Source organism: Phascolarctos cinereus, unplaced genomic scaffold (genome assembly GCF_003287225.1).
Source record: "Phascolarctos cinereus isolate Bilbo 61053 unplaced genomic scaffold, phaCin_HiC Scaffold_5;HRSCAF=322, whole genome shotgun sequence".
Taxonomy (NCBI): domain Eukaryota; kingdom Metazoa; phylum Chordata; class Mammalia; order Diprotodontia; family Phascolarctidae; genus Phascolarctos; species Phascolarctos cinereus.
In genome coordinates, this window is record NW_027555958.1 from 235,491,298 (window position 1) to 235,516,628 (window position 25,331).

The 25,331-nt window shown below is 40.7% G+C and overlaps 1 long non-coding RNA gene across 1 annotated transcript in view; it reads right to left on the bottom strand.

The window, feature by feature from the left end:
* Positions 1–17,256: 17,256 nt before the first annotated feature.
* The window catches only part of LOC110217161 (uncharacterized), a 33,704-nt gene continuing 25,629 nt past the window's right edge, over positions 17,257–25,331 (bottom strand). The window contains exon 2 of the long non-coding RNA XR_013487041.1: positions 17,257–22,326. This is a non-coding gene — a long non-coding RNA (uncharacterized LOC110217161). The remainder of the gene's footprint in view (positions 22,327–25,331) is intronic.

A 25,331-nucleotide genomic window follows, 5' to 3' on the forward strand; every position in this document is an offset into this window, starting at 1 on the left:
AGATAGGAGGGTGGAGGAGAGATTGCCCAGCCACAGCAGCCTTGGATCGTGACTGCCCCCTCACTGTCCCCTCACTCCCAAGCTGCTCTTAGTGGCAGCTCAGCCCTCCTACTCTCCACAAAGGAGGAAACTGTAATCTCTTTTGGAAACAGGGCAAGCAGATCTCAGATCAGGTATCTATCAATCCTGCACACAGACCAAACATATTTATATTAAATGGCCAACCACACAGGTACTTTTAAAGTGCAATTCTTATTCTTCTGCCCCTCTCCCCACTAGATCATAAGTTCCTTGGTGGCAGAGACAGTATAATTTCTCATCTTTGTATACCTAGGGCTTAACTAATGTTTGTTGAATGAAAGGGGCTTAGATCTAAGTCTGAAGGGAAAGAGGCTACCTCATTTGTCTTTTGGAGAAGAGGGGAGGTCACGGGTCCCTTTCTTTGATCCTTTTCCTTGAGGCCCAGTCTCCTAGGAGTAATTTCAGATAGTCCTGAAACTGAGCCTTAATGTGGAGAAGTGACTTGTCCAGGGTCCAGTAATCTGCAGTGCTACACATATAAAATCCAGGTTTGGATTTGAGAAGCTGCCCCTACTTCTCTCTTATTAGCCTAGTGATAAGAGAGCTTTCAATGGGCTCCTAACCAAACCGCTATCAATGAGTAAATGATCCAAGGACTTAACTCTATGCCTGAAATAATCATTGTCCCTCGCTCAATTTCCCTGAGGACTGCATTTAGGTCAAGAGAGCAAGGGCCAGTTCGATTATCTGCCCAAATTGATATGTCAGGACTTCAGACTCGATCATCTGAAAAGTTCTGAAAGGAGTGATTTATAGAAGGTGAAAATTCTCAGTCCCTGGAGATTTTTAGGAGTATTCTTTCCCAGTCTCTACCTACCATGAGGTTATAGGCAGGGGCCTCTATGAAATGACTCCTGCCTAGGTCTTAGGGGTCCAGCGCATTAGCCAATCTGTCTGCAATGCTAAATATTAAATAACCAGAGGTCAATGGTGCTGAGATCTCCAGTACTGAGATTTGTACATGTAGAAGCTGAAGCTCACAGATGGTTTGAAGAAGAGATTTGCCTCAGGCGTCACAGAGACAAAGTAGAAGGAAGTAAAAAAGAATTTATTAAGCGCCTACTATGTGCCAGGCATTTTACAACTATTATCTCATTTGATCCTCAAAACAACCCCAGAAGGTAGATATTATCATTGTTTCCATGCTATAGATGAGAAAACTGAGGCAGACAGGGGTTAAATAACCTACCCAGGATCATACAACTAGTAATTTTCTGAGGCAGGATTTGAAATCAGGTTTTACAGATTCCAGGCCTGCTTCCAGATAGATGTTCTATCTACTGCACCACTTCCACTTCGCTACCTCTAGCAGAGCAGACATTTGAAGCCAGAACCTCTGTTTCCAAATCCAGTGTTTGTACCACGTACCATGTCAACACAGCAAGCTTCCACCCTCCTGCCCACCTTCTCTCCACTCCCTAAGGCAACATCCTTAAGGATGTGGGAGATAGAGATTAGAGTCACAACTAGAATGTAGTTGCATTTTTTATAGTCCTTGCTCCACCACATTAAGGAGAGAATACAGGATTAGAGCTGGGAAGGATCTCATTGGCCATCCAGTCCATCCTTATTAGCTGTATGATCCTGGGCAAGTCACTTAACCCTGTTGGCCTCAGTTTCCTCACCTGTAAAATAAGCTGGAGAAGGAAATGGCAAACCACTTTCTTATCTTTGCAAAAAAAACCCCAAATGGAATCACAAAGAGTTAGAAATGACTGAACAACAACATGCTTTCTTTAATTTCTATTTTGTTATCAACTTGAATAAATGAGTTTCTTTGCTACTTACTATGTGTGTTCATTGTGGAACTGGTATTTGGTAAGAAGGAAGTCAAGCCTCGGATATAAAATTAAGGTTCAAGAAACTTGCTCAAGTTTTCTCAATTTAAGTGACTTGCTCAAGGTCACATAGGTATGTGTCAAAGGCAAGATTTGAACCCAGGTAGTGAGATTTCCAGACCCCAGAGTCAGTACTGTTTTCTCCTGTACCCTGCAGGGATACCCTTTATCCTAGGAGATAGTCTTGCCCTCTGCCTCCCTCACTTCATTCTTCCAAGGATAGCCCTGTGACAGTGCAGCAAAGAAGTCTCTTACATATAGAATGGGGACTGTTATCCATGGCTTACAGGGACACACCAATAGACATCTCTGGCCTCTTTTTCCCCCACTAAGTGAGACTTCATTTCAAGCCAGGTTGGGACCAGAAGTTTGGCCACTTTACTCTCCCTAAAGAGAAAGTGTGCTGGGCTAGAATTGCATTTATTTGCTCCCTTAAATATTGTTAGTCTAGGGGATGTGATTCTAAGGTTCAAACTAAACTTCTAATTTTTACTTATTAATGGGGAAAGGAGAAAACTAAGTTTTATAACCAAGGCTTGACTTCCTTTTCACCGAGCTCCAGTTCCACAATGAACACACATAGTAAGTAGCAAAGAAACTCATTTATTCAAGTTGATAGCAAAATAGAGATCAAAGAAAGTATGTTGTTGTTCAGTCATTTCTAACTCTTTGTGACTCCATTTGGGGTTTTCTTTGCAAAGATACGAGAGCGGTTTGCCGTTTCCTCTCCAGCTCATTTCATATATGAGGAAACTGAGGCCAACAGGGGTAAGCGACTTGCCCAAGATCATACAGCTAATAAGTGTCTGAGACCAGAGTTGAACTTAGGAAGATGTCTTTTTGAATGCAGGCCTGGTGCTCTGTGCACTATGATGCCACCTAGCTGCCCAAAGAAAGTATACATGGGAGAATATATACCAGACAACACAGGATCACGAAGCTGTCCCATTGGGAGCAAGGTAACTTAATTCAACCAAGAGTCCCAAAACTCACCTAAAGAAGAAATTCCCCCAAAGTCTCCAGTGTAACAAGCTGGGGATATGGACATGATAGAGAATGCCAGCTCCTCTCATGTCAGCTTCTGCTCAGGGTCTTATTCTCCCTTCATCAACCCAAAGTGGGGTTATCATCATCCATCTTCTCTCTCAAACCTGGAAGCCAGAAGTGCCCAAAGCAACTACAGACCCTAAAGAGACTGAAAGAAGGTCAAGAGACTGAATCTCTCTTCTCTTTTCTCTTTGACTCCACCTTGTCTACTCCCACAGGCCAGATAGGGGGTCCTGATCTCCAGCAATGAGGAGAGAGTCCTATACCAATGGGCTTTGGGACTTGGGGTATGACCAGAATGCCTCTTTGCCCATTCTCCATGCCTGGAATTTTCTCCCTCCTTATCTCTACTTCTTGGCTTTTCTGGCTTCCTTCAACTAATGGCTAAAATTCCATAGGAAGCCTTTCCAATCCCCCTTAATGCTAGTGTTAACCCTTTATTGACAATCTCCCATCTATCTTGTATGCATCTTTTTTCCTCTATGCATCTTACTTGTTCATAGTTTTCTGTATGTTGTCTCCCCGGTTAGACTGTAAGTTCCTTGAGAGCAAAGATTGTCTTTTTCCCCCTGTCTTTTTTATTTTTTAAAATTTGTTTAATATTTTCCCCAGTTAAACATAAAAACAATTTTTAACATTTATTTTCAAAAATTTGAGTTTCAAATTCTCTCCCCTCCTCCCTTTCCATGCCCCACCCCACCACTGAAAAAGCAAGCAATTCAATTTAGGTCATACATATGTAGTCATGCAAAACATTTTCATAATAGTCATGTTGCAAAAGAAAACATATTAAAAAAAACACTCAAGAAAAATAAAGAAAGCAAAAAAAGTATGTTCCAATCTGTATTTAGACACCATCAGTTCTTTCTCTGGGAACGGATAACATTTTTTTATCGTAAGTCTTTCAGAGTTGTCTTGGAACATTGTATTGCTGAGAACAGCTAAGTTATTCACAGCTGATCAACCCACAATACTGCTGTAACTTTATACACAATACATTTCATTTCACATTAGTTCATGTAAGTCTTTCCAGGTTTTTCTGAAAGCATCCTGCTCATCATTTCTTATAGCACAGTAGTATTTCATTATAATCACATATCACAGTTTGTTCAGCCATTCCCCATTTGATGGGCATCATCGCTACAATTTCCAGTTCTTTGCCACTACCAAAGAGCTGCTATAAATATTTTTGTACATATAAGTCTTTTCCCTTTTTTTTTTAATCTCTTTTGGGATATAGATCTAGGAATGGTATTGCTAGGTCAAAAGGTATGTATGGTTTTACAGTCCTTTGGACAAATCGCTCTACAGAATGATTGAATCAGTTCACAACTCTGCCAATAGTGCATTAAAGTCTCATTTTTCCCACATCCCCTCCAACATTTATCATTTTCCTTTTTTGTCCTATTAGCCAATTGAATAGGTATGAGGCCTATTTTGAATTGCTTTAATGTGCATTATTCCAATCAATAGTGAGTTAGAGCATTTTTTTCATATGGTTGTAGATAGCTTTAATTACTTCATCTGAAAACTGTCCATATTTTTTGATCATTTATCACTTGGGGAATGGCTCTTATTTTTATAGATTTGACTCAATTCTACATTGGAGAAATGAGGCCTTTATCAGAAATTTGCTTCAAAATCTTTTTCACAGTTACTATTGCTAACTATATTTCCCTCCATCCTATTCCCAGTCACCCTGTCCATTTTATTCTCTCCTTTCACCCTGTTCCTTCTCAAAAGTGTTTTGCTACTGACTACCCCCTCCCCTAATCTTCCCTCCCTTCTATCACCCCCTCCCCTTTCTCTTGTCCCCTTCCCCTCTACTTTTCCTGTGGGGTAAGATGGATTTCTATACCCAACTGAGTGTTACTCCCTGTTTGAGCCAGTTCTGAGGAAAATAAGGTTCACTCACTCCCCCTCATCTCCTCCTATTTCCCCTCCGTTGTAAAAATTGTTTCCTACCTCTTTTACGTGAGATGATTTACCCCCTATTCTACATCTCCAGCAAAGATTGCATTTTGATTTTCTTTGTAGCTTCATTGCTTAGCATAGTGCTTGGCACACAGGACATGTTTAATAGATGTTTATTGATTAACTGTGTCTCAGAATTATTGGCACTGGAAGTTAATAGGTAGAGGTACAGTAAATAGAGTGCTAGCCTTGCAGTCACAAACAGTTGGATTTGGATCTTACATCAGACACCTATGATCTCTCTGACCTGGAAAAGTCACTTAACCTCTGTCTGCTTCAGTTTTCTCATTTGCAAAATGGAGCTAATAATAGCACCCACTCACACGGCTGAAGTAAGGATCTAATGAGATAATGTTCATAAGGCCCTTTCCCAGCCTGAAGTTTATATAAATTTGAGATATTGGGAGTAGTAATTGCACAATGGTCTCTGCCCCTTGCTTGGATAAACTGGAGAAGAGACAGGATAAGGGAAAAAAATCCCTCAGAGGCTAAGAGATCTTTTGAATCTTTTTTAATTAAACTGAGGAATCAGTAAAGGCTTAGATAATAAGTTGAGACAAAGATGGGGCCATGGATAGAGTAATAGAGGAGAATGGGGTAAGCCACAAAAGGGGTAAACCAAAGGTTGTTGGGTAATAGATGGCCCAGAAGTGTTCATGAGGAGTTTCTCCTCTCCTGGTCTCCAGGGACAGGTAAGGCTTTCTCAGGAATGTGGAGGGAAACCAGCAATGTAACTTCTGGAGGAAACCAGGCTTCTACTCCACACCAGAAGATGGAGAAAGTGTGAAGTGAAAACACCAGGGTCTAAGGGGAAGTTGTTAACAATAAAACAGGGTTCCAGACTGTGCGATTGAGTAGAACAGAGGAAATGTATGGATTTTGGAGAGAGAGCTGAAATAGACTGGGATAAAATAATGGAGAGAGGAGGCAGGGAGAAAGTTATTTGTTCATTTTATGCCTCAGCAGGGTTGACTCTAAATAATTGAATCACATATCAGAGCTCAGGAAGACCTCAGAAGTTATCTCTTCCTTTCCTTCTTCTCTCTTATCCCGTCACTGATTACTCCCACCATTTGCCATCTTCAATCCTACACACGTGCTGCTGAATGAAAACAGAGAAAATCACTCAAACCTTCCAATGGGTCCACTACAAATTTATCTCTACTGGGCCCTCACTACTGCTAGGTAATTGTACTATACCTCTTTATCAACTCACTATCCACTCTCCCCAACAGCTCTTCCAAACCTTTCCATCCCTTCTCAAACCTCCCATTGCTCTCTCTTCCCTGACTCAGCTCAGAACCTTGCTTCATATTTCACAGGAAAAAAAAAATGAGGCCATTCACCATGAACTCCCTCTCCCCTCCTCTTCCCCATCTCCTATTGTTCAGATGCCTTCTGCCACTCTCTCCTCCTTCACCCCTGTCTTACATGATAAATTTGCCTTACTCCTTGCCAAAGCTAACTCCTGTACTCATTTTAGTGACCCCATTTCATCCTGTCTCCTCTAACAGATTGCTCCCTCTGTCACCCATACTCTTTCACTTATTTTCAATTTCTCCTTGTCTACTGGCTCATTTCCTACTGTATACAAACATGCTCATGGCTCCTCCCTTCTGAAAAAGACCCTCACTTGATTCTTCCATCCCGCTAACTATCTTCCTATACTTTTGCCCTTTACAGACAGTTCTCACTTTATATAAGCGGATCCTTCTGCAGATCTCTATGTAAAGCACAGGTGGAGTGTATGTGGACATAAGGATTGATCAGGGAAAGATCAATCTCTGCACTAGAGATCTCAAGCCAAGCCCCTATCTGGCAGCATCAATCTTTCCCCAAATCCATTCTTCTGCTTCCACTTAGATAGCTTTTACTAATTTTTTTTTAGCTTCTTGTTATTATTGAGGTGATAAAAGGCTGTGGAGGAGCAGGAGCAGAGAGAGAGAGAACACAATACTATGCAGTAAAGTTAACATAGGGTTTTTTTTTAATATGGACTTCTTTCAGAATCTTTACGTAAAGTCAAATTTTTGTAATGAAAATTTACCTAAAGCGAGAACTGTCTGTACAGCTAAACTCTAAAAGGCTATCTGCAAGAGGTGCCTCCACTTTCTCTCCTCTCATTCTCTCTTTAACCCCTACCATCTGGCTTCCAACTTTTTCACTGCTATCTCCAAAGTTACTAATGATCTCTTAGCTGACAAATCCAATAGACTTTTCTCAATCCTCATCCTGACCTCTCTGCAGTCTTTAACACTAGTGATCACTCTTTCCTCCTTAATATTCTCTTCTCTCTAGGTTTTCAGGACACCACCTCCTGGTCCTCCTTCTACCTATCTGACCAATTCTTCTCTGCCTCCTTTGCTGGATCCTCTCCCAAATCATGCCTTCTAATCATAGAATCCCTCATAATCCCTCAAGATTCTATCCTAGGCTCTCTTCTCCCTCTACATTGCTTTACTTGGTGATCTCATCAGCTCAAATGGATTTAATTATCATCTTATGCTAATGACTCTCAAATCTATACATCCTGCAGCCAGCTCTTTGCTAATCTTTAGTCTCACATCTCCAACTGCTTTCAAAACATCTCCAAGAGGATGTTCAGTAGACATCTTAAGCTCATTGTGTCCAATACAAAACTCATTATCTTTCCTCCTTTTCAATCTTTCCTAGTACTACCAAGGGCAATACCATCCTCTCAATCCCTCAGGCTCAAAACCTAGGAGTTACCCTAGACTCCTTACTATCTCTCAATCCCCATAGCCAACCTATTGCCAAGGCCTGTAGATTTTACCTTTTGTAACCCCTCTTGTATATACCCCCCTCTCTCCTCTGATACTGTCACTCTAGTACAGGCCTTCATCACCTCATGCCTGTATTATTGCAGTAGTCTGCCGGTGGGTTTGCCTGCCTCGAGCCTCTCTCCATACCAATCTAGCCTCCATTCAGCCACTAAAGTGATTTTTCCTAAAGTACAGGTCTGACCATGTCACCCCACCTACTCAATAAACTCCAGTGGCTCCCCATTGCCTCTAAGATAAAATACAAAATGTTCTATTTGGCATTCAAAGTCCTTCATTACCTAGCCCTCTCCTACCTTTCCAATCTTCTTCTTCCTTACTCCCCAACACACACTCTTTAACCCAATGACACTGGCCTCTTGGCTGTTCCCTGGGCAAGACACTCCATCTCTTGTCTCTGGCCGTTTCCCCTGGCTATCCCCCATGCCTGGAATGATCTTCCTCCTTGATCTGACTACTCACTTCCTGCAAGTTCCAACTAAAATCATGCCTTATATAAGAAGCTTTCCCCAACCCCTCTTAAGTCAGGAAGAGTTGAATCATGCCTCAGAAACTTACTAGCTGTGCAACCCAGGACAAATTGCTTAATTTCCTAGGCTAAGTTTCTTCATCTATGAAATGGTAATAATAGCACCTACCTCACTGTGTTGTTTGAGTATAAAATGTTTTTAAAAATTGTAAAGTATTTTGGAAACTTTAAAGGGTTGTATAAATATTATTGATGATGATTGTGATAAAGACACCAGGTGAAGGTGGCAAGAAGTTCAGGGATCTGGAATGTGGAAAATCTGGTATTTGGGTACCCTATCAGGACTGACCTTACATTTACAGCCAGTCTTCTAGTCTCATTCCAAGATGCCTGGAGATAGTGGGTAGAGCAACAGCCCTGGAGTCAAGAGTACCTGAGTTCAAATCCAGCTTCAGACACTTACTAGGTATGTGACCCTGGGCGAGTCACTTAACCCCAATTGCCTCAAAAAAATAAAAGATGCTTGAAGATGAGGCATACCCATAGGAAGTCCCACCCCATGATGAAGGCACATTGCCCCTAATCTCTGAGTCCTGGGGGGCATAGGTCAGCTAGAACCTTCTACAACCCTTGGGGCTTGAGATCACTGAAAGGTCTACCCACAATCTTCCACACCAGAATTCAAGGAGCAAGGGACAGGGCACAGGGCACAGGGCCTCTAATGCATCAGGTACAGGTTATGCACTGGGTGACATCAGAAGTTCCTTCCAACTCTGAGTTTCTGTGATTCTATGAACCAAGAGGTCTAGCCTTTGGGAGCTGCAATGAATGAAGGCAAATGTGTCACTATGTGCTGCATGATGGAGCCATCTAGTGGTCACTTCAGAGATCAAGGAGCTGGATCAACCCCAGGAGGCTGCAGAGCCTTCTCCAAAGGAAGCACTGACGCCTCTATCAAGGACCCCTTCCCACCCTAGTGGAACGTCATTTCTTCAAGTCGCCACAAACTCTTGTTTGGTCTGTTACCTTCTTAACTTTGCACAGTCTTACCAGTCTCAGGAGTCATATCCCATATTCACTATATTCCAAGTTCAGGCGTATTGTAGGACTCAAATGGAAGGAAGGAACTAAGTATTTTTAAGCACCTTCTATGTGCCAGGCACTGTGCTAAGTACTTTATACAAATATTATCTCATTTTCTCCTCTCCTTAAAATGCTATATAAATGCTTATCATCTTCATCATCATCATCTTCTTTGTCATCAGCAGGAGCAGCAGCAGGCTCCAATCTCCAGGCCTCCAATTTGGTAATGACTTCATTCCCGGAGCTTTCTACTACACTGTTGCTGAGCTCAAGCAATGTTTATAGAGCAATACAGAGGTGTGCTGGTAAATATTTAATAACCTATCTCTCCAGAAAAAAATATGCATATGAATCAAGACCTAATTTGTAGGTATTGCTGATTTCTGAAATGTAAATGCTCACACTAAAAATTTAACAATTGGTTTTCCAATAGGAGTTGGCTCCAATACACCTTTGATTCCAAGGGTAGGGAACATGGCAGATGGGATGGAATAACTAAGCGCCATGTAAACACAAATAGCAAGTTTGCTTAGGGGGTAGTTTATTTCTTCTTTAAAAAAAGAATATAAAGTATTTAATATACCAGCTTTTTGAAGACATCAACTTAAGTTTTGCTTTACGTAAAGCAATGAATAAAAATCTACTGTTCCACACTATGATCGGTTCAAGGAATGAGACAAGATGAGACATCTCCCTCCTTCTATTCTTGATACAAATGGCGGACTATGGATTGGGATAGTATGTGTTACAGACCCACTGTTGGTTAGTTTTGTTGAAATTGTCTTTTAAAAGTTTTTTTTTACTCCTTATTAAAAGATATATTTTTTTCTAGTAAGGGAATATATTGGGAAATAAAAGCAAAGTAAAAATAAAAGATTTTTGTTTAAGTTAAGAGATACCAAAAGGGAAACAGATAAAAGCCAACATTTGTAGTCACCTATTTTCCTTCCTCTTCACACCCATCTCAGTCCCACCCTTTCTTTCCATCGTTTCACAGGGTAAAGGATGAATTTTAGAGGTGGCCAACATCCCTGCTGCTCTCATAAGACTGCTGATGGATGAAATAGAATGGATGTGAATCCACTTTACAAACCAGGGGGAACATGGTAACAAACATTCATTCAGCACCTGGTGTGTGCCAGACACCCACACAATTCCATCCTACTTAGTCCTTTATTCCAAGTTTAACATATTTCTGCCAAAATTTTGTTCTCTTGACTTCTTTTGTTCTGTCAATGCTATCACTAATCCCTGATTCAGCAAGGCTTAGGAACTTCCAGATTGGGAAAACATTTTACATGCATTATCTCTTTTGATTGTCATGATAACCCTGCAAGGTTATCAGGGCATTCAGCAAACATTAGAATTGAAAGAAATCTTAGAGATCATCTGGGATAACTTCATCATTGTACAGATGTGGAAACTGAGGCCCCAAATGACTTGCCCAAGGTGATAGAGCTGGGTCTGGAATCCAAGGCTTCTGATTCCAAGTTTTCTTTACATTACATCAAAAGTATAGTGCCTAAATCCTGATTTCTCCCCTCCACTTTTGACCAACATCCTCTTCCAACCTCACATCCTGGGCACCAGATATACCCGATTTCACTTACTAACCAGGGCAAGACAGACAGACATAATGCTGCCATTCTATTGAAACTCTAGATTCCACACCCACCAGAAATAGTTAACACACCCCAAGCAGCCCTTCATCCATAGAATCATAAGATTGGTAGCTGGAAAGATTGTAGTCCTCAAATATAATAATCCACCACCACCATTTCAAAGAGAGGAATGTATGGCCAAGAAAGGAAAAATTATTTGTCAACAATCGCATCAGTATTTCCTGGCCGAATCAAGATCCAAATCCAAGTCTTCTGGCTTCTAATCCAGTATATTTTCTGCTACCCTTCATGCTTCCCTCCAACCCTATATGGTATGTTATTACTGCCTTTCACCCTTCTGGGTGAAGTCCTTCCCCCCACCAAGCTCTTCCTAGCTAAGCTAATATTTTCAGGTGGCTTGGTACCATTGGCACTGCTAACACCTCTTTCTCATTACATATCAGGTATCAATTATCAATCACTACTGATTCCCCTGACTTCAAATCCCAACTAAAATCCCACCTCCTACAGGAAGCCTTCCCCAACCCCTCTTAATTTCAGTGCCTTCCCTCTGTTAATTATTTCCTATTTATTCTATATTTAGCTTGCTTTATCTGTATTTGTTTACATATCCTCCCTCCCCCATTATACTGTAAACTCTTTGAGGTCAGGAACTGTCTTTAATCTCTTTTTGTAACCTTAGTGCCTAGTACACAGAAGTTGTTTAATAAATGTTTATTGAACTGAATTAAATCAATCAATGAATGTTTAATAAGAGTCTGCTACACTGCTAGAGCCTGGAAATAACAAAGACAATGAGCTTCCATTCTGTCCACCATGCTGGAATTCTGGGAATGCCTCAAGCAATATGCTAAGGATCTCCTCCTCCACCTTAGAAGGTCCCCAAAATGTCAGTTTGTTGGTCAGTCATTTCAGACTCTTTGGGATCCTATGGGGGGGGGGCGGTTCTTGGCAAAGATATTGAAGTGATTTGCCATTTCCTTTTCCAGCTCATTTAACAGATAAGGAACTGAGGCAAAGAGGGTTAAGTGACTTGCCCAGGGTCCCACATCCAGTAAGCATCTGAGGCTAGATTTGAACTCATGAAGATGAGTGTTTCTGATGCCTGTGCCCATGCTCCGTCGCTCTGCCACCTAGCTGCCAAAAATGTCATAAAATGCCAAAATCTTTGTCTTTCAACTATGCAAAGGATTTTAACAGTTGTTCGTAATCATAATAATTAAGGACTAAAGCATCGGAGCTAGAAAGGACCTCAGGGTCAATGTAATCCAAATGTCCCATTTTACATGAGGCAGTTGAGGCCCATGGAAGCTCAAAACAGATCAATATGAGCAATACTTCAAGGATTCATTATTTCATCAGCATAATGCTATATCTACCAACATAGACCCTCCATGACTGTCTTAGTTTCCTCAGTTGTGGTGACCAAAAAGATCTGGTAACCAACTTTCTGGTGATGAGCATCTCAGGATTAACTAGGTTTTCATCTGCTTCTTAGAGTCAATGAGCCTATCGTCATAGCCTTTCCAGCTTGATAGAACTTTGGTAGCTTGTGATCCACTGGTCATAGCATTAGAGAACCCAGGCTCTCCATCATGCCATGATGAATCCCTGGGGAAGATTCTCAGGAAAGATCAAATGGGATTGTAGATCTAGAACCAGAAGGAGCCTCAGAGGCCATCTAGTACAACCCCGTTTCACAGATGAGGAAACTGAGACTCAGAGAAGTAAAGGGACTTGCTGATGGTCATATAGGTATCAAACATCAGAGGTAGGATTTGACTTTGCCATGTGTGTGACACACACACACACACACACACACACACACACACACACACACACACACCACCCTTCACTCCTGAGAGTTAGATTCGTTCAATATGTTAAAAGATATTGAAACCATCCTCACGACTTAAATGCTTCTGTTGACTAAAGGCTCAGGCTGTTGACATCACTTCCTGGCCACGTGAGCACAAAATAGGGATGAGGAACCGTACTGACTCTCTGGTGGTTGCCTGGTGGATCACTATGGGCAACTAAGAGGCAGGAGAGCTTCACTCAGCTGAATCACCTCCGGAGGTCCTTGTAGAATATCCTTCCTCTGCTATAGCTAAGTAAACTGTCAAATGACCTATGAGTATCTCATTTTATTCCAATATCAAACTTAAACTAGCAAGGGACTGGCCTGAGCCTATTCCAACTTAGAACACCATGCTTCACTCCCTGGTCCTCTGAATTTAGAGCCAGCTTTCTTTCTTTTGTTCCACAGGATGAAATAGGAGCTTTGGAGGTGGCCAGCATACCCTCAATTCCCTGTCTCACAGGATTGCTGGGAAGATCAAATAAGAGAATGGATGAGAATGCAGTTTACAAATTGCACATCACAGTGGGAAAGAAGGGAACAAACATTTATTTATTATCTACTATGTGCCAGATGCAGCTGAGAAATCTGCCCATTGTCATGTAGCTAGTAAACATCCAATATGTGTTAATAAATTATCTCTTGTGCATAGAACAAATGAGATAATATTTGCAAAGCACTTTGATCTATGCATGAGATTATTTATTATTACATATTGAATGTTTACTAGCTAGGTAACAATAGGTAAATTTCTTAGCTTCTCCAGTCTCAGTTTTTTCATTGGTAAAACAGGGATAATGATATGGCCAATATTTATATTACTAAGTTACTGTGGGATTCAAAAAAGATAATGTACAAATGTGCAAATTTTAAAGCAGCTAGGTGGTGCAGTGATAGAATGCCAGTTCTAGAGTCAGGAAGACTCTTCCTCAGCAGTTGAAATCTGGCCTCAGACACTTACTAGCTGTGTGACCTTGGCCGAGTCACTTAACTTCATTTGCCTCAGTTTCCTCTTCTGTAAAATGAGCAGGAAATGGCAAAACACTCTAGTATCTTTGCCAAGAAAACCTAAAATGAGGTCACAAAGAGTCATTTATGACTGAAAAAAACAACTAAACAACCAAAAATGTCAGTCATTATCCTTACTGTTGTCATTGTAATTATACTTACCTGTGATGTCATTGATGTGGGGCACACTTGCACCAATGTACATCCCACGCTCCGCCTTAAGTCTTCCATGCAGATTCTGCCCAAAATGCTAAACGATTTCCTCTTGTTCTTTCACTAGTCTGAGGGTACTTGTGCAGCATTGCAACTATTAGCAACACATGTCCACAGCCTCGTTTCACTTTTATTGCACAGGTTCGTATATTTAGAGCTGAAAGAGACTACCTGAGTCACCTTATCTGACCCCCTCATTGTATAGATTTTGAAACTAAGACCTAGAGAAAGGTAGTGACTTCCTCAAAGTAACATAACTATAAACATGAACAGCAGAAGGCTGTTCAGACCTAAGGCCACTGCCCCAAATTTAGTGATCTTTCCCCTTAATCCTAATGCATTCCTTTTCCAGATCTTTATATCTCTTACCTTATTTTTGTACAAGACGTTGTCAATAACATGCAATACCCATCACCGCCCTTGGGGATGCTTGTCATTTTGTGGATAATTAGACTGATTTCCTGAAATGATTATAGAATACAGTGAGGAGACCTAATAATGTTCCAGGCTTTGATGCAATTATTAATTTGAATAAACTCATGGAATTAAGCTGATAGCTACAACTTTCCCTACTCTAGACTAAATTTTGGTTACAACTCTGTTGTATTCATATGCTCATGAATATTGTGCCCTCTAAGCTTCCTACTTGTATTTATCTCCTTCATTAGACTGTGAAAACTCCTCCAGTGTATGGAGTGTTTCCCCATCAGACCGAAAGGAAGAAAACAAGCCTTTGGTAAGGCACCTACTATGTGCCAGGCACTGAGCTAAGAACTTTACCAACATTATCTCATTTGATCTCTACAACAGCCCTGGGAGGTAGGTACTATTATGCTCTCCATTTTATAGTTGAGGAAACTGAGGCAGGCAGAGATTAATTGACTTGTCCAGGGTCACACAGCTAGTAACCGTCTGAAGCTGAGTTTGAATTCTGGCCTTCTCAACTCCAAGTCTATTCACTTTGCTACCTACCTGTCTCAAGCTCCTTCCTTTGATTTTCACATACACATGTATCCCTAAACTCTACATAATAATTAAAAAAAAAAGAAGGGGAAAGTGGTAAAACAGGAATTCCTATTATTAAGCTACCTCAAATGAGAAATTCCCCTTCAGAGGATATTTACTATGTGGAATGTGTTGACTGATTTAATACTTCTGTCTCAGGAATCTTGGAGTCATACATTACCACAACACATCTCTCTTCTGGATAGCTCTAGAATGGAACTCTTTCTGCTTTTCTCATGCACTTATTATGTGAGTTCTGAGGAGAGAAAGATCATATTTGACTGATGCCATCCGGGGAAATTTCAGAGAATTTGAGTTTAGAGTTAGGTCTTAAAGGATAGCCAGGATCTCAAAGAAAAACAGCATGGTCTAGTGGATAAAGGGTTGGTTTTAGAGTCAGAAGAGGCAGTTAGGTGGTTCAGTGGATATAGCACTGAGCCTGGAGGCAAGAAGATCTGAATTCAAATCCAGCCTCATATACTTCCTACCTATGTGATCCTGGGCAAGTCACTCAACCTCAGTTTCCTCCACTGTAAAGTGGGGATCATAATAGCACCTACCTTCCAGGGTTGTTGTGAGGACCAAATAAGATAATATTGGTAAAGCACTTAGCATAGTGCCTCACATATAGTAAATGTTTAATAAATGTTTATTCCTTAGCACCACCCATTCCTCACATACACAAACATACTGGCTGAGTTGATAATACAAAACACCCTAAAGAGTTTTAGGCAGTTCTCTGTGCCTATACATTGCAAAGCAACTGATCAGCAGGTGTTCACGAAAGTCAGTCAGTCAACTGACATTTTTTTAAATTAATTAATTTATTTTTAGTTTTCAGCAATCACTTCCATAAGCTTTTGAGTTTTGAATTTTCTCTCACTCCCTCCCCACCTCCTTCCCCAAGATGGCATACAATCTGATATAGGCTCTACATATACATTCCTAGTATACATATTTTCACAACAGTCATGTTGTAAGGAAGAATTAGAATCAATAGGAGGAACCACAAGAAAGAAGAAACAATGGGGCAGCTAGGTGGTACAGTGGATAGAGCACTGGCCCTGGAGTCAGGAGGACCTGAGTTCAAATCCAGCCTCAGACACATAACACTTACTAGCTGTGTGACCCTGGGCAAGTTACTTAACCCCATTGCTAGCCCCCCCCACCAAAAAAAGAAGAAGAAACAGAAGAAAAAAAGAACAAATTGTATGCTTTGATCTGCATTCAAACTCCATAGTTCTTTCTCTGGATGTGGATAGCATTTTCCACCATGAGACTTTTGGAGATTCAACCAACATTTATTAAGTGACTACTATTTACCAGTCACTGTGCTAAGCATTGGAGATTAAAAAAAAAAAGTAAAAGACAATCTCTGTCCTCAAGGAGCTTCCCATCTAATGTACAATTAAAAAAAATGATTCCACATGAGAGGGGCTTCCTCTGTAGGGAATGATATGAACTAAGACATAGAGGTGTGAAACCTGCTCAAGAGACAGCTACATGTCTAGGGTGACTGGGCTAGAGAATATGGAAGGGAATAATGTGAGAAAAAGCTGGAAAAGCAAGGTGGGACCAGATCATGAACTGCCTTGAATACCAGGCTGAGAAATGTGACCTTTAACACACATACATGGAAAAACCATAAAAAGTTTTGAGCAGGGGAATGGCATGATCAGTGTTGTTGTTCAGTTCCGTCTGACACTTGGTGATTCTGTTTGGGGTTTTCTTAGCAGAGATACTGGAGTGGTTTGCCATTTCCTTCTCTGGCTCATTTTACAGATGAGGAATTGAGGCAAACAGGATTAAGTGAGTGGCCCAAGGTCATACAGCTAGTGTCTGAGGCCAGATTTAAATTCAGGAAGATAAGTCTTCCTGATTCCAGGCCCAGCATTCTAACCACTGAGACACCCAGCTGCTCAATACAATCATACCTATGCTCAATGAAGACCAGCCATGGAAAGGATGGCTTGGAGGAAGGTAAATCCAGAAGTGGGAAGACCAATCAGGAGGATATTTACAGAAGTCCAGGTCAGACAGACTTAAAAGTACCTTAGAGTTTAGCAAATCCACTCTACCATCTCTTGAGGAAAGTGAAGTCCTCAAAGGTCAAATGTTTGGTTAGTTTTGGAACTGAGACTAGGATGTAGGTCCTCTGACCCCAAGTCCAGTGACAACATGAGAGACTAAGCTAAATTAGTTGAAATGGGAGTAGAAAGGTAGGGACAGACATAAGAGATATCCTGAGGTAGCATTGAGACTACTTGGCAATTTATTATTGATCCAGCTAATTTGTTTAGTTTTCCATTCTACAGGCTTCTTTGTCAAGTCACTTAGTCACTCTGACATTCAGTTTTCTTATCTGTAAAAGGTGTATGATAATATCTGCGTCACTTACCTGGAAAGGATTTGTGAGGATCAAGTGAGGTAATTCGTGTAGAGTGTTTTATAAGTGCAGAGGATTCAAGCTTGGATGACTAGGGGAGTGGTGGTGCCATTGACAGAAAGAAAAAAGTCAAGAGGAGGTTTGGGGAGAAAGATGTTCAGTTGGGCTTTGGTCATCTTGAGTTTCTTCAACTCTGGCCTGCTGGTGAGGGAAGATACCTTAGTCCCCAGTGTTAGGAAGCTTAGAGATAAAGTCATTCATTTGATACACCTTCCCCATCCTCCCCCACCCTGCCCCTCAGAGCCCACCTCTGGGTGGCCATTGTAGAAAGTATTTAGGAATTCCAGATATTATTGTTTGATCTTCTCTAGAAAGCTGCAGGCAGGACAATGTCTTTTCTCATCATCATCCTTCCCCTGCAACCTTCCCTCTTTGTCCCCTGGGAGAATATCAGCCTAAGTCACAGAAACATATAGAGCTGGAAGGGACCTCAGAAGCCATTTAATCAAACACCTTCACTTTATAGATGAGAAAACAGGGCCCTTGGAAAGTTAAATGACTTGCCTAAGGTCACATAGGTCATACATGTCAGAGGTAGGATTTGAACTCAGGTCCTTTGATTATAGGGTAAGATCTTTTTTCCACGTGTTACCTACTTCCTGCTCATATTGATCATAGGATCAGAGATCAAGAAATAGAAGAGACCTCAGAGGTCATCTGGTCCAACCCTCTCCTTTTAAGAGGAAACAGAGGGCCTAAGGAACTTTAATGGATGAGTGTTCATGGTCATATAAGTAGTAAGTATCTGAAGCAAGACTTGAACTCAGGCCTCTGACTCCAGGGCTAGTTTCCTTTCCAGTGCACCATGTTGCCTGTTTCTTTTGATTATGAATCTCCATTGATCCAGTTTCTTCAGCTGTTTCCCAAGTACCTAAGGGTCCTCACTGTCCAGATGCCTATTCTCTGGACCTGCAGCTCATCAGTTTCTCTCAAAGAGTAGCTCCTGAAACTAAATATTACCCTAGAATGTGATGTGAGCAGTCCAGACTTCAGAGGGCCTGTGAGGCAGCAAGGCAGCTAGTGAAGTGGATAGAGTGTTGGGAAGTCAGGAAGATCTAAATTCAAAACTTGGACACTTTCTAGCTGGTGAAGTCACTTAACCTCTATCTGCCCTAGTTTTCTCAACTATAAAATGGGGATCCTAATAAAACCCACCTCTCAAAGTTGTTGTGAGGATCAGTTGAGATAATATTTATAAAACTGCTTAGCACAGCGCCTGGCACATAGTAGATTTTTGATAAATACTCCATCCACCTATCTTATTCATTTTTGCTGTTCAGTCATTTTGGACATGTCTGACTTCTTGTGACCCTGTTTGGGGTTTTCTTGCCAAAGATATTAGAGTAATTTGCTATTTCCTTCTCCAGCTCATTTTACAGATGAGGAAACTGGGGCAAACAGGGTTAAGTGACATGCCTAGAGTCACACAGCTAGTAAGTGTCTGAAGCCAGATTTGAACTCAGGTCTTCCTGCCTCCAGGCCCAGGGGTCTATCCAATGAGGCGCTTAGCTGCCATAGCTTATTCATGCTCCCCTTCTAAATACCTAGAGGGGAGTTCTGGGAAAGCAGCCCAAGATTCTAGTAGCTTTTCTTATAAGGCAATTTACATTGAGATTACAAGCATCTAAACCCCCCAATGTTTTTTCACATGATCTATAGGGTACAATGGAGCCACATTGTATTAGAAGCATCTTGGCTAGTGGATTTCTTGTTAGATTTGAAGCTAGGAAGGTCTGCATTAACATCTCACTTTAGACATTAATAAGTGATGTGATCTTGGGGTAGTAGGGAAGTTCAAACAAGCTGATGTATGTTAAGTGCTTTGCAAACTATAATGGCCCATGTAAATATTAGTTTTTATTATTCTATGCTTGTACAACTGATTTTTTTTAACACGCATGTTGTTTGTTTGTTTTTTAACCTATGTGCAAAACTTCACGTTTATCTCTATTAAAGCTCATATTGTCTTTGGACCATTTTTCTTGAAATATTTTTGAATCTCGATTCCCTCATCTGCCTCAATAGATACCTTCCATTCCCCCTCCTGATTCTTGACATCTGTTGATTTGATCAGTGTGCTCTCTCTGTATACCTTCATCCATTCTGCAGAAAGAGAGATCATCCTTTTGATTTGGCTTCTATACATTAATCATTACTCTTTGGGGCAGACGCATTCAACCAACAAATGATCCATTTATATAATCCACTAGCCCATCTCTCTCTCCATCTTGTTCACAAGGAAATTGAAAGGGTAGCCAAGCATGTCTGGGAAGTTTGAGGAAGCAAGTTAAGGCCATAGCCTCTTCTGCTTGTAAAGGGGGTGGTCTGAGGAGGTTTGATATTTCACAGATAATATAACGTAGAACATTTCCATTCTGGCTTCACGGTTTAAAAGACCACCTAGGGGCTATTCACAAGCTATTTATAATTTCACAATCCTTACAAAATTCCCATTTGAATCTAGGGCCCCTTTGACTGCAAACCTGACTTTTCTTCCCTCTTTTATAATCCTGGGGAGGCAGGAGCCCCTGAGGATAAGTACCTGAAAAAAGACTGAAGGAGGAAGAAGGGAAGAAGAGAGGCCAGAAACTAGAGGAGAAAGTCCTGTCCCAAGACAGTTGTGGTGACCAGAAATAGTAGGAGTCAGTAAATCTTTCGACCCTGATTGTTTCTGGTTGAGAGGAAGAAATGAGGAGTCAATAATCCAACTGCGAGCTCCAGAGTTTCACGTAGAGGTCACATTGTGATAGCAATTGAGCTCCTATTGTGCTCTGCAGAGAGCCCAAAGCAAACAGCAAAGGGAAATCAGCCATTTAAAAAAGTCATTTATTCATTCAACAAACATTTAGTAAGTGCCTACTATGCGTTGGGTGCTGTGCTAAGTGCTGGGGATTAGTGGCCAGTCAATTTGTTGTTCAATTGTGTCCAACTCCTTGTGACCCCAAGGACCACAGCACACCCAGCCCTTCTATCCTCCACTATCTCTTGGAAGTCTGTCCAAGTTCATGTTCATTGTTTCTATGACACTATCCACCCATCTCATCCTCTGCCATCCCCTTTTCCTTTTGCCTTCAATCTTTCCCAGCATGAGGCTCTTTTCCAGTGAGTCCCATCTTCTGATTATGGGGCCAAAGTCTTTAAGCTTCAGCTTCAATATTTTACCTTCTAGTGAAGAGCCTGAATTAATTTAAGTATTGATTGATTTGATCTCCTTTCTGTCCAAGGGACTTTCAAGAGTCTTTTCCAGCACCAAATTCAAAAGCATCAATTCTGAGGCACCCAGCTTTCCTTATATTCCAATTCTCCCAGCCATACATCGCTACTGGAAAAATGATTGCTTTGATCATATGGACCTATGTTGGCAAGGTGATGTCTCTGCTTTTTAGTATGTGGTCTAGATTTGTCATAGGTTTTCTTCCAATGAGCAAGCATCTTTTCACTTCATTGCTGCAATCCATCTATAGTGATGTGTGAGCCCAAGAATATAAAATCTGACATTGCTTCCATTTCTTCTCCCATTATTTGCCAGGAAGTGATGGGACCAGTTGCCAAGCTCTTAGTTTGTGTATGTGTGTGTTAAGCTTCAAGCCAGCTTTTACACTCTCTTCTTTCACCCTCATCAAGAGGCTTCTTAATTCCTCTTCGCTTTCTGCCATCAGAGTGGTGTCATCTGCATATCTGAGATTGTTGATATTTCTCCCAGCAACCTTAATTCCAGCTTTTGATTTATCCAGCCTAGCATTTCACATAATGTATTATGCTTATAAGTTAAATAAATAAGGTGACAATATACAGCCTTGTCATACTCTTTTTCTAATCTTAAGCCAATTAGTTGTTCTATGTTTGGTTCTGTTCTCTCTTGGCCCTCATATAGGAGACAAGTAAGATGATCTGGTACTCCCATCTCTTTGAGGACTTGCCACATTTTGTTGTGATCCACACAGTTAAAGGCTTTAGTGTAGTCAATGAAGTAGAATTAGATGTTGTTGTTGTTGTTGGGGTTTTTCCTGGAACTCCCTTGCTTTCTCCAAAATCCACAGAATGTTAGCAAATTGGTCTCTAGTTCCTCTGCCTCTTCAAAAACCAGCCCACTCTTTTGGTAATTCTGAGTTCATATATTGCTGAAGCCTAGCTTGCAGAATCTTAAGCATAAACTTGCTGGTATGTGAAATGGGTGCAATTGTTTGATAATGTGAACATTCCTTGGCATTGCCCTTCTTTAGGATTGGGACATAAAGTGATCTTTTCCAATGGCCACTGTAGAGTTTTCCAACTTTTCTGGCTTATTGAGTGAAGCATTTTAGCAGCAGCATCTTTTGGGGTTTTAAATAGTTCAGCTGGAATTCCATCAGCTCCACTGGCCTTGTTGTTAGCAATGCTTCCCAAGGCCCACTCGCCTTCATTCTCCAGAATGTCTGGCTCTAGAACCACGCCATTGTGAATACTGATGATGTTAAGATCTTTTTTGTCTAGTCCTTTTGTGTATTCTTGTCACCTCTTCTTAATTTCTTCTGCTTCTGTTAAATCCCTACCATTTTTATCTTGTATGAGACCCATTTTTACACAAATATTCCCTTGTTTTCTCTAATTTTCTTGGAGGGATCTCTTGTCTTTCCCATTCTGTTGTTTTCCTCTATTTCTTTTCATTGTTCATTTAAGAAAACCTTCTTATCTCTCTTGCTATTCTCTGGAATTCTGCATTCAGTTGGGTATATCTTTCCCTTTCTCCTTTAACCGTCATTTTCTCTTTTTTCCTCTGCTATTTGGAAAGCCTCATCAGACAGCCGTTTTGCTTTCTTACTCTTCTTTTTCTTTGGAATGCTGCTGCCTCCTACATAATATTGTGAACCTCTGTCCGTAGTTCTTCTGGTAGAGAGCCTGAAGAATTATAGACAAAAGTTCACCAATTAGTCAGTCAACAAACATTTATTGAGCACTTCAAATATGCCATGTACTGTGTTAAGCTCTGGGGATAAAAAGGTTAAAACAGCCCTTGTCCTCAAGGAGCTTACATTCTAATGGGAGAGACACCATGGAAATGACTAGGTACATACAAAATATATGCTGAGGGGAATGAGAAGGTCAAGCAGCTAGGTGGCATAATGATAGAGTATAGGGCTTGAAGTAAGGAAGACTCATCTTTTGAGTTCAAATCCGGCCTCAGACATTTACTAGCAATGTGACTCTAGGCAAGTCATTTAACTTTGTCTCAGTTTCTTCATTTTACTTTGGAGAAGGAAATGGCAAACAATTCTAGTATCGTTGCCAAGAAAACCCCAAATGGGGTCATGAAAAGTCAGACAATAAATGAAAAATGACAGAACAACAATGAGAGGATAACCTCAGAACAGATTCAACTAGCAGCTAGGGAGACTAAGAAATGCCTCTTGAAGAAGATAGGGTTTGAACTGAATCTTGTAGGATCCCAGTGAAACTAAGAGGAAAATAAGGAGGCAGAGCATTCCAGGTCTGCGGAGCCAACAATGCAAAGACTGAAAACAGAGATGAAGTGTGGTTTGAGGAAGAGGAAGAAGCTGGCTATCATAGATGATGGAGTATGAGGATGAAGTAATGTATAAGAAACCTGAAAAGAGAAGAAGGGACCAGCTTGTGAAGGGCTTTAAAAGCCAAAAAAAGAGGTATAACCGTGGATTCCTCATTCCTTCTCACCTCATCTTATATCTAATCTGTTGCCAAGATTTGCTGATTCACCTTTGCAACATTTCTCCAATATGCTCCCTCTCTTCTCTGACACTGCCACCACTCTAATGCAGGTCCTAATCACCCCATGCCTGAACCACCATAATAATCTGCTGATGGGTCTGCCTGCCTCAAGGCTCTTCCCACTCCAGTCCTCCTTTCAGCCACTAAAATGATTTTCCTAAAGTACATGTCCTATCACGTCACCTCCCTATTCAGTAAACTTCAGTGGCTCCCTATTGCCTCCAGGATCAAATATAAAACCCTCAATTTGACAATAAAAGTCCTTCATAAACTACCCCACACATACACACCCTACATTTCAAATCTTCTTACACCTTGTACCTGTGTACACTTTTCAATCCAGAGACACTGGCCTTCTTGACAGTCTTCAAACAAGATACTCCATCTTCAGACTCCAGATATTTTCACTGGTTGTCCTCCGTGCCTGGAACACGCTCCCTTCTCATATCTGCCTCATGGCTTACCTGACTTTCCTTCAAGTGCTGACTAAAATCTCGCCTTCAGAAACTCTTTCTTGATCCCATTAATTCTAGCGCCTTCCCTCTGTTGATTATCTCCTATTTATCTGGCACGTGTGTGTGTGTGTGTGTGTGTGTGTGTGTGTGTGTATCTATATGTGTGTGTGTGTATATATATATATAATATATATATATCTCTATGTGTGTGTGTATATATATATAATACATATATACACACACACATATAGCTATAGATATATGTATATACGTGGGTATATGTACATATACATGTGTATACATGTATATATCTATACATTGTACATTTACACATATGAATTGTATGTATATATAGTTATGTTATATATTACCTATTAATACGTATTACATATATAAATGACACCTGTATTTATGGTACATACGCAAATGTATTTAAATGCTATATATGATATGTACATAACATGTAATGGCATATATTTAAATACACATACATTTATATATAATTATATATTTATCTAATGTGTGTGTGTGTGTGTGTGTGTGTGTGTGTGTGTATAAAATCTACAGTTGTTTGCATATTATCTGCTGTTAGATTGAGCTCCTCAAGGACAAGGACTATCCTTTGCCTTTATTTGTATCCTCAGTGCTTAGCATGGTGCCTAGCACATAACAGATGACGAATAAGTGTTTATTGACTGAATAATTGGTGTAGGAAACTCCCTACCCTAAAGCAGATGGGCATCTGCCCTACAACCTGTAGTCTCAAAGAGTAGCCCAGGGCACTTAACCCAGGGTTAAGTGACTCATTCAGGTCACAATGCCTGGATGTTCCAGAGAAACAATTTGAACCAAGGTCTTCCTGACTCCAAAGCCAGCTCTCAATCCACCTTAAGTACTTAGTTGGTACTTAATAAGTATTCCGTGAAAAGAATTTAATCACCTTGAATTTAGGTATATTGTGAGGTTGGATGGACCAAATACTAAACAGTGGACTGGCTACAATTTAGAACCCAGCTGCCCCATGGCTGCATTGCAACCTAGCCCTTTCAGATTTGAGAGACTTTGCCCAATGTCTTATGGAAAGAATAAAAACTACCCTTTATAGAGCGTTTTAAAGTTTACAAGCTTTTTACACCCATTTGTAGTTGACCCTCAAAAGTTTCTTAAGGTAGACAGGGCAGGTCTTATTTATCAGGTCCTCCTTCAGATGTTAGACGATAATTTCAAGCAATCATTTCCTGGGGCCAAAAAGTAAAGTGAATTACCTAAAGTCACATATCAAGTAAGTGGCAGAGCTAAGATTCAAACCTGAGTCTTCTGGCTCCAAATCTAGAATAGTTCCATTATGCTTATATCTTTTTGTTTTTTTGAGGCAAGCAGGGTTAAATGACTTGCCCAGTGTCACACAGCTAGCAATTGTTTAAGGTTAAATTTGAACTCAAGTTCTCCTGACTTCAGAGCCAGTGCTCCATCCACTGCACCACCTGACTGTTTTATGTTAATCTGATGTGATTTTGAAAAGGAGGCTAATCATTAGGAGCACACAATCACAAATAATCTGTTTTATTCTTTCATCTCAAATTAGGCTAATTATTGATTCCCAAACTCACCAATCTATAATGTCCAGTACCTACTTCCCCTTGATTTTCTGTGAAAATGCGTACAAAATTTTCCATCCCCAGCCTTCTGGCATGTTTCCCATTC